The 18,523-nt window shown below is 35.6% G+C and overlaps 1 long non-coding RNA gene and 1 pseudogene across 1 annotated transcript; one reads left to right on the forward strand and one right to left on the reverse strand.

Moving 5' to 3' along the window:
* Positions 1-3,963: 3,963 nt before the first annotated feature.
* On the reverse strand, positions 3,964-4,483 carry LOC120191208. Its single transcript, XR_005522670.1, has 3 exons — positions 4,381-4,483; positions 4,143-4,277; positions 3,964-3,987 (listed from the first exon to the last, which is right to left on the reverse strand). It is a non-coding gene; the product is annotated as an uncharacterized LOC120191208 (long non-coding RNA).
* A 6,370-nt stretch (positions 4,484-10,853) lies between these two features.
* On the forward strand, positions 10,854-18,279 carry LOC120191123 (annotated as a pseudogene).
* The last annotated feature ends 244 nt before the right edge of the window (positions 18,280-18,523 follow it).

Consider the following 18,523-nt stretch of genomic DNA (forward strand, 5'->3'; position numbering starts at 1 on the left):
TGATGGTGGAGAAGAGGCTCGATGATGTGACGGGATAGGTGATGGCTCTCGTTGTAGAGGTGTATAATCGGGTCGATCAAGTGATGGATCTGGGTGAGGTGATGGCTCTCGAAGTGGAGGAAGTGGAGGCTGCTCATCATTCGTGCCATCAAGAAAACGCTGACTAGCTTGCCACCAATCAGTGGCAATCTCAGCCTCCGTGGGTGCCAGTCTCATTAATGGAGTGTTGGCTTCCTAAAAATATAAAAACTCAAACAAAGTTAAACGTCTACTATTAATAACTTGTTTATATATGATATTATTTGTGTTAACTTACATTATTTATTGTCGCATATGGTATTAAGTCTTCCCAATCCAACAGACGTTTCCTCTTCCAGGAAATAGCCCTAGGAATATCATTTGAGGTTTTTAATGCATATGTCCGCATGCTGGGGAAAGCCTCGAATATCCAAATCTACAAATAATATATTAACAAACATTAGTAATTGTTAAATAATTAATTATAATTTTGAAAACATTATATAGAAATTCTTACCTTAAAGGCCCAAACAAAGCCTGACAAAGTGTATTTCGACCCATCGCCCCGTAAACTTTTACGGTCATCAAAGGCAGACGACAACTTAGTCCAGGTAGCTTTCCATATATACGAACCCCAAGGAAACAGATTCCATGCATTTAGGTCCTCTACCAATAATATTAGCTCCTGAGGAATAGGTTGAATGGCCTCTCTGCCTAAAAAGTCGGCATACAAAAGTAGTAGAAGGCATACTCGGACAACATCGACCTCATTCATCCGAGTAAAACCATCTTTCTTATTAAACAATTTCTTCAGGTCGTCGACGTGTAAGTTCAGCTTCTTTATTGACTCATCAGGAAAAACCCTGGATAACCATGATGGGCGGGTGATATGACGAGTGTACCGGCCTACATCATCGTGTCCGAATCGTAGACCAGTGATTAAGCAGAACTCCTTCCGCCCAAAACAAGTATACGCCGGTGGAAAATGAAACCATATCTCTTCCTCACCACGTTGTATACTGTCGGGTAGATCGGTAGTCATGGTCTGAAGCCACAAATGGGTCAAATTAGCATCTCCACCCAGATGTTGTACTCTCAGCCATGGCCCGAAGCAGGTTTCCTCAAACAATTTTCTTTGTGCAGGTGAAAGCTTCGAAGCAATTGTAGTGGCTAGGCTAACTTTATTCCTTAATGTCAATGAAGCCGAAAAAAATTTCTACAAAAACAATAAACATACCAAGTTAGATATACCAAAAACTACACTGTGAAGATATACCAAAAACAATAAACATAAATTGTAGTTTATTCTTGAAACTAAAATTTGCAACACTGTTTTGTCTTTTGGTTGAAATGAAAATCGCAACGAGAGAATGAAAATCGCAACGCGGAAATGACTATCGCAACGAGAGAATCACAACGCGAAATGAAAATCGCAACGAGAGAATCACAACGCGAAATGAAAATCTCAACGAGAGAATCGCAACGTGAAATGAAAATCGCAATGCGATTTTGGTTTCGCGTTGCGATTCTCTCGTTGCGATAGTCATTTCTGCGTTGCGATTTTCATTCTCGAAACTATTCTTCTTCTGCATTACTTCAACCAAAAGACAAATACTAACTTCACAGGGTTAAATACTAAACAATTTAGCAGTATTGGCAGCAATCAAATGAATTTAATAAGAAATCTAAGTGAAATGGTTAATCTATTATTGAAATTACCAGTAAACTTATCATCAATTTCAATATGAAAAACCTAAAATAATGTAAAAATTTCAAAATAAAAATAATTAAAACAACTAACCCTCGGAGATTGATTTTCCATTTCTGAATGATTGTGAGGGATTTCTGACCGTGAATGGTTGTGAGGGATTTCGCCGACGATGGGGACGGAAATCTTCGGAGATGGGGATGGATTTCGCCGTAGAGAGTGAGAGATGGAGATGGGACTGAGTGTTGTGATTTTAGGTTTGAGGTTATGAGTTGCGATTATTGTGGACGGTTCAGTTTTCGATATATTAAGAAAAAATTCGTGTTTGGAATTTGAAAAAAAAATACGCGTTAATACGAATGTCGCTATATAAATCGCAATGCGATAGTCAGAATCGCGTTGCGAATCTGGAAACTGATTTGCGATACCGGAGATCGCGCTGCGAATTATCGATCGCATTGCGATTTAGTTGGTCATTTTGGCAAATCCAAAAAAACTTGGTTAAAATCGTATATTATAAGGCATTTTTGGTCACTGAGGTTATTTTCTCATTCTTTTATGCGGGCATTCATGGGTGAGTCAGACTCGGACTGAGTAGGAGCAATAGTGGTTGAAAGGTAGATACTGCAGGACATGGCTATGGTAAGTTATATAATGGGACAACTTTAATATACGGTAAAAAAAATTATTATTGGTTTTATTATTATTTTTTAACAAAATTGATAAAAAATTATTATTTTTACTAGTTTTTTATTATTATTAATTACCAATATTGGTAAACGAGGTAGAAAAACTCGATAAAAAAATAATATATTTGGTAACGCTTTAACTGATATGTTATCAAAACTGGTAAAACGTCCAATAATAACAAAACCGGTAGAAATAATAATGTTTTCGATAATTTTTTACCAGTTTTATTAAAAATAATAATAATAAAACCGATAATATTTTTTTAATCATATATTAAGACTGTCGCACGTAAGCATTTCTCATAATGAGAGAGAAAAAGCAAAAATCAAATCAGATAAATACAGAACATTTATGGATTTAGTTAATAATAATAATAATATTAATAACAAATGACCTAAATCAAACTGATTTACAACGTTAGGTATCATTTTCTTTTATTTTTTTTATGATCAAAGTCGGTTAAAGTAAAGAAAATAGTGAATTATTCGCATAGTTTTTCCTAAATTTTATATAATTTTTTTTTCATTTTCATCTTATCACTACTATCATATTTTATATCATGTTATTAACTTTTTTATTTTAAAATAGTATAGAGTAATTATAAGGTAATGTAATATATGTTTATAATTTTTTTAATTATTGACAATTTACATATGAGATGATGTTCGAATCTGAAACTTTAAAAAAAATATTTTTACTATTAAAACCACTTAATAAGTTATATTATATTATTAATTTTAATCGTATTAAAATAATAATTAGTTTTATCGTCACGGTTATTTTTAATCTTATCAGAATCAATTTTATCATCCAATTAATGATGCTCTGGTAATAGGAAAAAGGTTAATCGTGGTAGAATTGATTTGAAACTGAAACCGACGGTGACAAGAGCCTTGACATCACAAACTTTTTCTCCCCTTCCCACACCACCACCAGCATTAAAATATCTGCCGATTTTGAATGAATAATATGATTTCGTCTCACATCGACTGATTAGTTACACAAACCCATATTAATAAAATCATTTGATTTTTCACCACAAAATGAAAACTCATCCTCCAAATTTAAAACCCTAAGGCCAGAAAATCATATTGTATGATCAATCATTCACACCCACCTTAATTTTCAATTCAAACAAACAATCAAAGTGTTGGATTCTCTTTCTCAAGCTCAAAAATGGCTATGGGATAATAACACAAACATGACAGGAAGAACACACGAGTCCTTTATTACATGGAAGTGATGGAACACATTCACTGGGCAGACAGCTGAAATTGATATCTACAGAAAGTCGAAAGGAAGAAGAGGGGCAAATCTCACAAACTAATCCCTCCTTTCTCTCCTTTTTGTCTTTTATTGTCGAATACAGCTGAAACCCTCTGTGTTTTAGAAGGTTCGGCAAAGGAAAGGCGCTCGCCTTGCCCAGTCTAAGCAACTCGACAGAGTTCTCTTCCTTTTTGTGGGGTACCGAATCCGATTGGTTTCTGCTTGGATACGGCTCAGCATCTCCCACATCACCCGCACATCCTCGTACTCGCACGACCTCACGTCCTTCCCAAGCTTCATATGCCCTGTTTCATCTCATAATTAAACACCCAGTGCCATGTAATTCCAATATCGAAATTCTTTTCTTTACAATTCGAGTTCATCAAAATTAAAGGAAAGAAAAACCCTCACCCTGATTTTCAACATCAAATGAATCAGACGGTCGGGAACTGAGACTTACCTCTTTTACGAACGCCGATGCGGGCGGAGACACCGCTCCAAACCCTGCGAACCGGAAGCGTCATTCTAGCAAAGGCCTGCATTCTTTTCGTCCACCTGAGAGGAGAGAGAGAATTCCTCCCAGATTTCAACTTACCTGCAACAAATCAAATTCACGCAAAAAGAAATAAATCCATTAAATTCAAATACCAAATCAAAGTTTAAAAAAGAAAGGGAAAGATTTAAAAGCGAAAGACAACCTTCTCTTTCGTTCTCTGTCTTCTTTTTCTTCTTCGTTCTCCTCTCTCCTCTTGGATGCCTAAGCTCTCCCGTCTTGTATTTTAATGCCTAACCTCCTGTCCGTTGGGAGTTGGGACCTGCCTTTGGATCCAATGCCTCTAACGGGAAATCTGGTAATCTCCTTTTCTCCTCCCCACGTGCTCATTCCCAATTGGTTGCTTCGCTCTGTAATTGTACTGTCACTTGAGGGTATTATCATATTGGGCCCTCCAAGGTTTGTTTTGACCTACGCTTTTGGAGCGGCGCGTGGATTAAGTTTCTTGAAGGAGGGAGCTGAATGAAACAGTCGCGTGGTTTATACCGCAGGATCCAGAGTGGGAGAGTGAGTAGAGGAAGCCAGTCAACGTCAGTGAGTGTATGTGTTGGAGGAGTGAGTTACGTGTCATCCGAACAGTGGTTTGTTGGGAAAAAGGTACACGTGGTGGTGCTGAGCGGGAAAACTACATTAATAGAAGCAAAATATCTAGCATTTCTTTGATCTAATATCTTTTCACTGATATTTGAACTCATCGTTTATATTTGAAAGTTAAACGATAAGATTGCTGTTAAAATTTAAAATTCAAGTGATTAAAATATTGGGTAAATTATGTATTTAGTCACACGCATATTCCTTTGGTTCTGTTTTGGTAATCTAATTTTGTTTCATTCAAAATCATATATAAAGTTATGTTTTGTTTCCATTTTTGTAACCCACAATTAAAAAATAAATAGAATTATTGACGTGACATTTTTTTAATAATGGCATGGTATTACCTTGTGGTAACACGTCGACATCATGATTAATTTTTTAATGATAAGTGACCAAAATAAATCCAAAATGCAACGTTTAGATATGATTTTTTTAAAATAATTAGTAGACCAAAACATAAACAAAAAAATAGATGGGTGACTAAATACATAATTTACCCATTGTTTTTGGGAAAATTGAATTAACCTTATTATTAAACATTTCAAAGCCACTAAACTAAATAGGACTAAAATATTACACATAAAATCACAATTGTCAAATTGGATCCAACCGACTAGTTGAAACATTTGAGCAATATTCTCGAATAATTTCTGGATAAAATTCACAAATTATCATTAAACTATATTAAAATGATTTTTTTAGACATTAAACTTTCTAAAGTTAAATATTGAGCATTAAATTATAGATTTTGTGTTACTCCTCAGATTTTGGGTCAACGGGATCGAGTTAACTTGAATGGACTTTGAGTCAATATAATTAGATAAGTAGAATGATTGGATCAAGATTGGAATTATTGGATTTGAATTGAACCCAAATAACCTTGAAAGGGGTTTGAATTATGAGCAAAGGAGGAGGATCAAGGAGATAATTAGATCATTTAAAATTCAAAGATTAATCAAAAAAATTCAAAGGTTTATTCTCATTTATTATGCATATGTCATGCGTTTGGAAGAGGTGATTCTCTTGTGTTCTTCTTCGTCACCTTTCTCTCATTCTTTCTTTTTGGAGATTTTAAGCAAAGGTGAGGGCTTTATTGTTCTCCATGTCTAATCTGATTTTGTGAAGGTGAGTGGTGAAATCTTTACTCTTAGAGCTTCAGTTTTAGCTCTTCTTCTCCTCATTCGGCCATAGTAGCCATGAAAGGATTTGTGCGTGGGGGAGGGGGGAGGTTGAGCTTTGAGCTTAAGTATTTTTAATAAATCCATTGTCTTACTTCTTTTAAGTCTTTGTTCAAGTTTATAACTCATTTATTGATGGATTGATTAGTGCAAGAATTGGGAGAGACCCCAAAGAACAAGAACAAAGAAAAGCTTATGATAAGGTGAGTAGTTGGTGTTCTTGGTTGTTTTGAGCTTGTATGAATGCATGGAGCTTAATGAGTGCATTTTGCTCAGGGATGGTTTGGGTCAAGTTTTATGTTACTTATGCATAAACATAACATAGGGTAAACTACATGTTTAGTACCTAAACTATTAATTTTATTTTGTTTTTGTACTTAAACTTCCATTTTTTTAAAATCATACCTAATATATATTTACTTTTTGTTTCGTTTTGTTACCTCGCCGTTAAAACCTTAGCTGAATTGTTTGACACTTTTTTATGGGTAAATTACATCATTAATCACTCAACTATCTTCTCACTATTATTTTGGTCACTAAAGTTTAATTTTTAATTTAATTACTTAAATTTCAAATTTATTTATTTTTAATTATATATTAATAAAATAATAATAAAAATGTCATGCCAAAAAAGTATTAATAAAATAAATTAGAGTGATTAAAACATGATAATTTGAAAGTTGAGTAGTTAAATTGAAAATTTATAAACTTTAGTGACCAAAATAGAAGTGGGAATTTAATTAAATGTTGAATGATGTAATTTACCCATAAAAATGCCATGGCAGCAGTTCCGTTAATTTTTTAACAATAATGTACTAAAATGAAACAAAAAGTTAACATTATGTATGATTTTGGAACAAATGAAAGTTTATGTACTAAAATAAAACAAAACTGATAATTTAGGTACTTAACATGTAACTTACCCAAATAACATATTTGATCCCATAAAGTTCCCATAAGCTTTTTAATAACATCTTAGGGTCTTAGGATAGCATTTGGGTTGAGTTGGAGTGATTTTCCCGTGATAAACATTATAAATCTTTTTTTGAGTATTGATACCAGAAGAACTAACATCGATACTATTCATATTAGTATCGATACATTCTCATAGGGTATCAATATTGTTTATAAAGTATCGATATTGAAGTTATATTTCAAATTTCAGTGAGATATTTTGTTATCGATACCCTAAGTTAGTATCGATACTAGAGGGTCAGAATAGGTACCTTGGATGGAAGTATCGATATCATTACTTTTCTAATTGCAAATAATCAAAACATAGCGTTAGGTATGATTTAAAAAAATTGGGTGACCAAAATAAGACCATGAGAATAGTTGAGTGACTTGATACATAATTTACCCTATTTTAAATGATATGACATGTTTATGTAATCCATTATAACAAACAAATAATTGTAGTTTATAAATAAAAAAAATTAGTTGAATTAAAAATATAATATCTCTACTTAATTTGAAAAATATGTAATAATCAAATCAAATTAAATATAATTAATTATTTTTTATTGTAGTTTATGAAATGTGTTGCATTTCGGCTCGGGATAGCAAGAAGTCTAACCCGTCCATCTCATTGTTATCTCTAAGTGAGATGTTTGATCAATTTTAGTTACCAGCGTTGAGTGTTAATTATGACTGAATAATTATATAAATCTCAAGTGAAATTTTAAATTCAAAATTATTTTGTTTTTCAAAATATGATTTTTTTTTATCAATTTAATTCTTAAAATTTTCATATCCACATTAGTCTTATCTTGATAACTTTTTTTATTGTTGTCTTTTGATAAATGTCATACTTTAAGACTATAGCATGAATATTTTGAAATTTTTGTGTCATCAAAATAATAAAAAGAATTAAAACAAATTTAAGAGCCAATTTCTTTTTCAAGTTTAAAGATAAAATCACTTTCTTTCTTTTGAGTTAATTGTATTACACTTCCCTAAAATATGATTCTTGTGATATATTGATTACAGTTTTTTTGAATATTTCATTTTCATCCCCAAGCTTTAGAATGATTTTTGGAGGACATTGTTAGAATGTTCAAAAGTCTGGGGACTGATTTTGAACGAGATTCATAGTTTGGGGTTAAATTTGGAACATTTAAAAGTTTAGGGACCAATTTAAATTGTGGATATAGTTTAGGGATAGAATTAGAATCTTCAAAAGTTTAGAGAACAATTTAGATTAAAGTTCATAGTTTGGGGATGTATGATATAATTAACTCTTTCTTTTTCTGGCTGAAACTTCATCTCTCATCCCGTTAAGAGTAATTCTTATGAATATTGTATTTGTATGTATATGTTTGCAAGTGCAATAATTGCATGCAAAAAGAGATGTGAAAAGGACCCCGAACTAACTGCTAATTCATTGAGGGGCGAGCTTGACTCGAACTTGAAAACTTTAAAAGTAAGCTCAACTCAACTCAAATTCACAAGCTAAAAATTATCAAGTTCAACTCAAACTCGAAATATAATATTGAAACTTGAACTCAAAAAGGCTTGCACTAAAAAAAAAATTAGAAGCTCGATTGAAGCCTAAAATTCGAGCTTGATTGAAGTGAAAGAATAGTTCACTCAATGCTCACCAAAAGGCTCTATGATTTTGAATGCCAAATTACCTCTATTATTTATAGAAGTTAGTTGTGATAATGTGAGATTCTTTTATTTTCATATTTTTATTCTTTAGACTTTTGGAATGCTCTTCTATGTTTCTTAGCCATGTGGGATTGTTTAAAAAAAATTAAACCAAACAATATCATTTTGTTATTATTTAATATGTTTTACCTTAAATATTATGTTGTAGTTAATTTGAATCATTTTGTTTCAATTGATTTTATGGTTTTTAACTTATATATGTTATGACTTGCTTTGAATATGACTTGTGATATAATTTTTTTATTAAATATTTTTGGTATTTTTATTTAATTTTTTAAATAATTATGACGTCGTCCGGTTCTTTCGACCGATCAGACCGGTTCGACCGATTGAACCAATGAACCGATAGCATAACCGATTCGCTAACCGGTCCGGTTCTGAAAACCATGTTGATGGGAAAGAGGCTTTAACGGTCCAAGAGGTAAACTATGGAATTGATATATTTTGTTTAAGTTCTATAATTTTTTCTTATCGAATTTAAAAAAAAAAGATTTGGTCACTTTTTTATATAATTAATTAATATTTGATTATTTTAATTTTTATTTAATTAAAATGTGGGTAATGAGAGTTAATTATTGTTAATCATTTAATTGATTATTGAGGTGACACAATGAATTTATAAAATAAAAAGGGTAAACTACATAAATGGTCACTAATGCTTGAATAAGTTTTCGCTTTCTCTACTGAATTTTCAAATGTAACAATTGGTCATCTAAACATCAAACAGGTCTTTGAACAATGATTTTATATCTAATTTACCCCAAAAGCTTTTTAATTTTTCCAATTTATATATATATACCTTTTAAATTATAAATAAAACTTAGGAATTAACACTTCTGGATACGAAGCAATCAAATATTTTGAATGATAAACAAAAAATTAGAATAATTTTGGAATAAATTAGTTATAAAATCATTTTTCAAGGACCTATTTGATGTTTTAGTGACCAATTAGTTATTTTTGAATCTTTTATGAGAACGAAAACTTACTCAAACATTAGTGACCATTTATGTAGTTTTCCATTTCTAATTTTAACCCTCAATTACCATATCTTAATTAAGTAAAAAATGACAATCTTAATTAAATAAAAAAAAGTGACCAAATATTATAATTTTAGTGAAGAAAAATGTACAAAATTTAAATAAAATTTATCAATCCTGTAATTTACCCTTGATTCATAGATAATAACCCAATCTCTACGCTTTTTACATTCTTGATATTATAGTATGAGTTCTGGTTGAAACCTTCTAATCAATCAATAAAATATCAACCTATCATTTAAAATTTTATAGGTTTGATAATATAGATTGTAATAGTGTATTGTTGATAAAAACAAATAGGTTATGTTTTGTCGTTGATCGTTCATATATTTTGATTTTGATGAAGAGTCATAATTGATGTAAAGACATTTGTTAGTAGATATTTTTTTGTGAGAGATGAGATTGAAGTAGAAGAAGATAATCGGTATACGTTAGAGAACTAGAAAAAAAAGAGAATATGCTTCTCAGTTGTATTTATAGTTGCCCTAGTAAATGGTGTTAGATATAGGATAATTATGACTAGTCGCAGTTTTGTAGACTAAATAGATCTAGTTATCAGATCTCTAATTTCACTCTGATAGGTAACATGAGCATGTCAAAGATTTTATTTATGAATGATGGTGGAGACTTTAATTGGATTTAGGGATCAAATTGATATTTCACCTAAAATTTAGAGATTAAATTAATATTTTATTTAAAATTAAAGTCAAATTAATATTATATCTAGAATTCAAGAATCAAATTAAAATTTAACCAATTTTATTAAGGTGCCGCATCATATAAGTAATGTGGGTTAACCACTAAATAATCAAAATAAAACAGATCGAAAATAAAATTGATCAAAACATAGCTTTTTCAAAATCAATAATCAAAATAAGATAGACAGAAAACAAAAGGACTCAACATTGTACTTTGCCCTAATATAAAGTATCCACATAGTGCTCGTCATTATCCACTTGATTCTTGTTCATCATTGATGTATATGTGTAATTCTGAACATCAATCATTGAAACAAGAAATGACTGAAATCATCATACAGTAGACTCCCACTGATGACCTAAGCAATCGGCATTCTAGAAAATCTATTTCTTAACCCACACCTTTGCTTCTCTTCCCGTTCTCATTCATCCAAAACACACAAGAGATGAAGCCATTGAAGATCAAAGTTGCTGAAATCTCTGTAGTTCTGATTTTGTTTTACGCATGCATCTTAGCAGAAGAGAAAATGGAAAGATCCAAGAGGACTTACATAGTTCACATGGACAAGTCCAGCATGCCACACGATTTCACTCATCACTCCCTGTGGTACGATTCATCTCTAAAATCCGTCTCCAAATCAGCACCCATGCTCTACACATACGAGAACGTCATCCATGGCTACTCTACGAGGCTGACAGTCGAGGAAGCTGAGTTGCTGCGTAAACAACACGGAATCCTCTTTGTCATACCCGAAGTTCGATATGAGCTTCACAGAACTCGAACGCCGGAGTTTCTTGGATTAACACAGCACAGCGCTCGGTTCCCCATATCTGCTTCAATGAGTGATGTGATTGTTGGGGTGTTGGATACCGGTGTTTGGCCGGAGTTGAAAATCTTTGACATTCCGAGCTTGGTCCGGTGCCTTCATGGTGGAAAAGCGGGTGTCAGGTGGGCAAAAACTTCAGTTCATCGAGCTGCAATAGGAAACTGATCGGTGCCAGGTTTTATTCACAAGGGTACGAAGCTACCTTCGGAGCTATTAATGAAACAGTGGAATTGAAGTCTCCGAGAGACGATGAAGGACATGGAACTCACACGGCAACTACGGCTGCCGGCTCGGTTGTGCCTGATGCTAACTTTCTAGGGTATGCTAACGGGACTGCACGTGGGATGGATTCACATGCCCGAGTGGCCATCTATAAGGCATGCTGACATCTTGGGTGTGTTGATATTACAGCAGCCATGGACAGAGCTATCACCGATGGAGTCGATATTCTGTCGATGTCGATCTGTGGTGGACCATCGGAGTACTATCTTGACGTTGTCGCCATTGGAGCATTCTCAGCAGTTGTACATGAAGTTTTTGTTGGAAATAAAACACTCACACAAACAACTTTTATTGAAACTCAAACAAATATTACAAGAGCACTCTCACTCAAAAACAAGAACTACAACTTACTCTTATAAGACTTTGCTTCTTCACTCACTTAGAAGCTCTTAATTTTTCTTGATGCTTAAAACTAAAATGGGAAGGGGTATTTATACTACTCAAGAATAATCCTACACCACACAAATAAACTAATTTAAATCATTACAAATTCAACAAATATCTAACTCTCACCTAACTAAATTGATGTAAGCAATGACATCATTACTTAAATGATGTAAGCAATGACATCTTTAATTAAATGATGTAAGTAATGACATCAATTTAGTTTGGGTTTGGGTTTAGGATCCCATAATAGATCAAGTTTATGATCCAACACCCCCTTTAAACTTGATCTCTTGACCCCTAGTAGGTTCCTTAATCTTAAGAAGTCTTCGCTGGTCAGTGGCTTGGTAAAAATATCAGCAACTTGATCTTGTGACTTCACGTATTCAACTTCCACATCTTTTCTTGCAACACACTCCCTTATATAGTGGTAGCGAATATCAATGTACTTGCTTCGATCATGGAATACTGGATTCTTCGCTAAGGCAATGGCTGACTTGTTGTCGACCACAAACCTTGGTAGGCTCTTCTTGTATCAACCTATCTCCTTCAATAGATTTCTAAGCCAAATTGCATGACAAACGCATAGTAGCAGCAACATATTCCGCTTCACAAGTGGACAATGTGACAATCGGTTGTTTCTTTGACATCCATGTGAACGCAATATCTCCCATGAAAAATACGAATCCGTAGTGCTCCTTCGATTATCTATGTCTCTACCCAATCACTGTCGCTATATCCACAAGCTTGTAATCGTTTAGAAACTGAATAGAACAAGCCAAAGTCAATTGTACTTTTCAGATAGCGAAGAATTCTCTATGTGGCTTTAAAATGGGTGGTTGTTGGAGATTCCATATAGCGACTAACCAATCCAACTGCGTGAAGAATATCAGGTCTCGTGCAAGTTAAATAGCGTAGACTTCCTACCAAACTTTTGAAGAATGTTGGATCTACACTTTCGCCTTCTTCATGTTTGGTCATCTTGATCCCGTATTCTGCTGGTGTGCTTATTGGCTTACAGTTCTCCATCTTGAACTTCTTCAGTATCTCATTTGCATAGCTTTCCAGTGAAATGAAAATTCCATCATTTTGTTTCTTAACTTCAATGCCAATGTAGTACGCCATGAGCTCCATGTCTGTCATCTCGAATTCTTTCATCATCACATCCTTGAATTCATTAAACATGCTTGGGTTGCTTCCAGTGAAGATCAAATCGTCCACATAGAGACACACGATCAAAATATCTTCATCTTTGATCTTGATATATAGAGCATGCTCGTAGGGATATTTGTTGAAGCCATTCTCTTGGAAGTACTTGTCGATTCGGCTATTCCATGCCCTTGGTGCTTGTTTTAGCCCGTAAAGAGCCTTCTACAACTTCAACACCTTGTCTTCGTGCCCTTTGACTTCATAGCCTGATGGTTGCTGAATGTAAACTTCCTCTTCAAGGACTCCATTTAGGAAGGCGGACTTTACATCCATCTGTTGTATCTTCCACTTGTTTTGAGCTGCCAAAGAAATGATTAGTCTGATAGTCTCCAATCGAGCAACAGGAGCAAATACCTCATCATAGTCAATTCCAGCCTTTTGACTATAGCCTTTAGCAACTAGCCTCGCCTTGTGCCTTTCAATCTCTCCTTTGGCGTTTTGCTTTGTTTTGTACACCCATTTGACACCTATCGCCTTATGTCCCTTGGGAAGTGAGGTAAGTTCCCATGTGTCATTCTTCTCGATGGCCTTGATTTCTTCATCCATCGCATCTCTCCATTTCTTTTCTTGTACCGCTTCTTGAAAGCTCACTGGTTCACAATCGGCAAACAGACAAAATAATGTAAGATTATCTTGTCGTTCAGTTACCTCATAGAGATCTCTAAGGCTTCTTGTGCGTTGCACAACTCTTTCACTTTGACTCCCACTTGACGATGACGAAGGTGATGAGTCTCCTTGAGTGGTTGATGTTGGTGAAGTGGGTGGAGTTGCAAGCTCTTGTTGAGATTCATCTAGTTGTTCCCTCATTGTCTGCTCATCTTCTTCAAACTGAGGAAAGAAATTAAAGTCATCTGTATGAGAGTTAAAATCCCATTCTCCTTCTTCGTTGAAGACCACATCTCGACTAATCACAAACTTCTTATTGTTTGGATTGTACAACTTGTAGCCCTTCGAATTAGCATCATACCCGATGAAGATAAAACTCTCGCTTTTATCATCAAGCTTCGTTCTTCTCTCGTCCGGTACGTGAACATGGGCTATACTTCCAAAGGTTCTCAAATGGGAAATGCCAGGCTTTCTTCCACTCCATGCTTCTTGCGGTGTCTTTCCCTATACACTTCTTGTTGGAGATCGGTTTGTCAAGTAGACTGCACACGCTACTGTCTCCGCCCAAAATTCCTTAGGTAGTTTCTTGCTTTTGAGCATGCTTCGTGCCATGTCAAGGATTGTTCTGTTCTTTCTTTCTGCCACACCATTTTTCCGGGGGGATCTAGGAACTGTCATTGGTCGACGAATTCCATTTGCTTCACATAACTCTTGAAACTCCCTGAAAGTAAATTCTCCACCTCGATCAGATCTCATGGCTTTAATCTTTCTACCGCTTTCTCTCTCCACTGCTGCTTTGAACTTCTTGAAGACTTCAAAAACTTCTGACTTCTATTTCAAGAAATATACCCAGGTTTTTCTTGAAAAATCATCAATGAAGAGAATAAAAGAGTTACTGTTACCGAGAGAGCTCGGTTTGATCGGTCCACACACATCGGTATAGATGAGCTCGAGTGGCTTCTTGGCTCTTGTCTCTGACTCCTTTGGAAAGCTTTTCCTGAGTTGTTTCCAGCTAGACACCCTTCACAAAGCTGGTCAGGATGGTTGATGCGAGGTAGTCCTTTCACCATCTCCTTCTTAGATAGCAGCTCTAGACCTCCAAAATTGAGATGCCCAAATCGAATATGCCAAAGCCATGATGCATCTTTATAGCAAGCTTTCAGGCACTTTGCAACATCATTTTGTATGTTGATCAAGAACATTCTATTCTTTGACATCGGCACTTTAGCAATGAAGTTATTCTTATCATCTTTTATAGAAAGATTATAATTATTCATGTGAATATCATAACCTTTCTCTACCAGTTGCCCTAAACTTAAGATGTTACTTTTCATATTGGGTATATAGTAGACATTTGAAATAAATTGATGCCTCCCATCTTTCAAACGGATAAGAATGTTACCTCTCCCTTTCACTGCTATTGTGGAATCATCTCCAAACGAAACATTTCCGCTTACTGACTCGTCTAGCTCCACGAACATGTCTTTCCTTCCACACATGTGATTGCTTGCACCACTGTCAAGATACCAGGAATTTGCTTGGCCACCATCAGTTTCCTTTCGTGCTAGAAGAAGAGTTTCTTTGCCATCTGTCTTTTCCTCCACGTAGTTAGCCTTCTCCTCAATTTTGTTGTTGGGAGCTCTACATTCTGAAGCATAATGCCCAAACTTTTGACAATTATAACATCGAACTTGAGATTTGTCATGCCTTGAGTTTGGATTGATTCTTCCACGGCCTCGTGTTGAGCTTTCTCCTTTCTCAAAGCTGTTGTTGGAATTGTTGTTGTTGTAATTCCAGCCTCGTCCACGACCTCGACTTCCACCTCGTCCATGGCCTCTGCCTTGGCCACGTTGGTTTCTATCATTGCGTTGGCTTTCATGCATATCTTTGAGTTGCAGCTTGAGGAGTTGCTCAGTAAACTCATGCTTCTTCTTATGCTTCTCTTCGTATGCTTGCAATGATCCTTGGAGTTGCTCGATCGTCATTTCTTCCAAGTCTTTAGTTTCTTCAATCGTCACGACGATGTGCTCAAATTTGGGATCCAACGAACGGAGTATCTTCTCTATTATCCTCACATCGTCTAACTTTTCACCATTTCTTTTTAATTGATTAGAAACAGCTACTACTCTTGAGAAATAATCTGAAATAGACTCAAATGCTTTCATGTTTAAGGATTCGAATTCACCTCTTAATGTTTGGAGACGAACCTTCTTCACTTGCTCGGATCCTTTGTAAGAGGTCTGCAGCTTCTCCCACGCTTCCTTGCTAGAGCTTGCACTTGAAATCTTTTCAAAACCATCATCATCTAATGCTTGATAGATGAGGTAGAGAGCCTTCTTGTCTCTCTTTCTTGAATCATTCAAAGTTGTCTTTTGATCTGGTGTAAGAGTAGCAAAAGCATCATCATCCGCAGGCTCGTTATAACCTTTCTCTATGATATCCCACACATCTTATGATCCAAGAAGTACCTTCATTTTGATACTCCAATTGTCGTAGTTGTTGTTGTTGAGTGTCGGAACTTGGAATGGTGTCATACCATTTGCCATATCTCTCAATATAATGAGATTTTGTAAAATCCGATTGCACGGATGAATCCGGAACGCTGAAAAAAACTTTGGAGGGACTTGGACAACTCGGTCAAGGGCTCCAACTCGGCTCAACTCGATTTTCTGGCAGCAATCTTCCGGCGGTGCGTGGCGGTGCGTCAGAACTCAGATTGAGAAAATTCTGGCGGCGTCGGATTCCTCTCGTCGAGACCTTCGATCTTTCCAACTCGCTCTAATACCACTTTGTTGGAAATAAAACACTCACACAAACAAATTTTATTGAGACTCAAACAAATATTACAAGAGCACTCTCACTCAAAAATAAGAACTACAACTTACTCTTATAAGACTTTGCTTCTTCACTCACTTAGAAGCTCTTAATTTTTCTTGATGCTTAAAACTAAAATGGGAAGGGGTATTTATACTACTCAAGAACAATCCTACACCACACAAATAAACTAATTTAAACCATTACAAATTCAACAAATATCTAACTCTCACCTAACTAAATTGATGTAAGCAATGACATCATTACTTAAATGATGTAAGCAATGACATCTTTAATTAAATGATGTAAGTAATGACATCAATTTAGTTTGGGTTTAGGCTCCCATAATGGATCAAGTTTATGATCCAACAGTTTTTGTATCTTGTTCAGCAGGAAATGGTGGGCCTGTACCATGCAGCTTGTCGAATGTTGCACCATGGATAGCGACCATAGGTACCAGAACATTAGACCGTGAGTTTCCTACCCTCATTACTCTTAGAAATGGCGAGAAATACACCGACGTGACACTTATATTGGAAAACTAGAAGCTAATTCCAGTGTGCCTCTAGTTTATGGCGCTAGTGTGAGTAATATAAGTGTTGGAGGTTATTGCCTGGATGGAATTTTGATTCTGGAAAAGGTTTCAGGGAAAATTGTGGTATGTGATCGAGGGGGAAATGCGAGGGTCGAAAAAGGAGTGGTGGTTAAGGCTGGTGGTGGTGTAGGGATGATTTTGGCGAACATTGATCCTTTCGGCAAAGATTTAATTACCGATGCGCATCTCATGCCTTCAGCAGTTATTGGTGAGAAAACTGGGGATTCAATCAAGAAATATATATCTTCTGATCATAATCCAATAGCCACAATTGGTATTGCAACCACAGAGTTAGGTGTTCAACCATCCCCCTTGGTTGCAGGATTCAGTTCGAGAGGTCCGAATCTGGTCACTCCAGCGAAACTTAAACCGGGCATTATTACACCCAGAGTTGATATCCTTGCAGGGTGGAGTGGTGAGGTCAATCCAACCGGATTAGAGATCGACAAAAGGCATGTAAACTTCAATATCATTTTGGGAACATCCATGTCATGCCCCCATGTTAGTGGTTTAGCTGCAATTATCAAAGCTGCTCATCCCGAATGGAGTCCAGCAGCCATTAAATCCGCCCTCATGACCACTGCTTACACATCTTAGAGAAGTGGTGAAAAGATTAAAGATGATGTCATAGGAGAAGAAGCAACACCGTTCGATTACGATGCCGGACATGTCCATCCAGTTGCAGCCCTTGACCCTGGCCTTGTCTATGGCGCCACCATCGACGACTATCTCCGTTTTCTTTGTGCAGTGAACTACACATGAGATTAAATTAAGAGCACTACTCATAGAGACTTTACTTGTGACACAAGCAGAAAGTACACGTGGGAGATTTCAACTATCCATCATTCTCAGTTCCCCTAGAAACTTCCTCGGGCTCAAGCACCATGAAGTATAATAGGAATCTAGGATCCTTACGAATGTCGGTGCTCCTGCAACTTACAAGGTTTCTTTGTATACACAGACACAAGCAGTGAAAATCTCGGTCGAACCAGCAACACTAAGTTTCACTGCACAATACAAGAAGAAGAGCTATACCGTGACATTCGGAGCTAGTTCTATGCCATCTGGTTCGACCAGCTTCTCCCATCTCGAATGGTCGGATGGAAAACACATTGTTGGTAGTCCGATAGCTTTCAGCTGGAAATAATTGTATTTACAAATGGATTTAAAAGAAATATCAAGAACAATGCTGGGGAATAATTGGACAGTGTGAGCTACCTGTATAAGGAATTGGCACATGAAATTAGACTAGATTCCAAGTTTCCTGTCTTTCATGGTTCTGTTTATGCATTCCTCCCCTGAGTTGCCTCCAGTAAAGAAAGGGTATAATTTGAAGAACGGCTCCTAAAGTTTTATTAATTTATAATCACGTCCTTGTAGCGAGCCATGAC

This window comes from Hibiscus syriacus, unplaced genomic scaffold, assembly GCF_006381635.1.
Source record: "Hibiscus syriacus cultivar Baekdansim isolate YM2019G1 unplaced genomic scaffold, ASM638163v2 tig00116965_pilon, whole genome shotgun sequence".
Lineage (NCBI taxonomy): Eukaryota > Viridiplantae > Streptophyta > Magnoliopsida > Malvales > Malvaceae > Hibiscus > Hibiscus syriacus.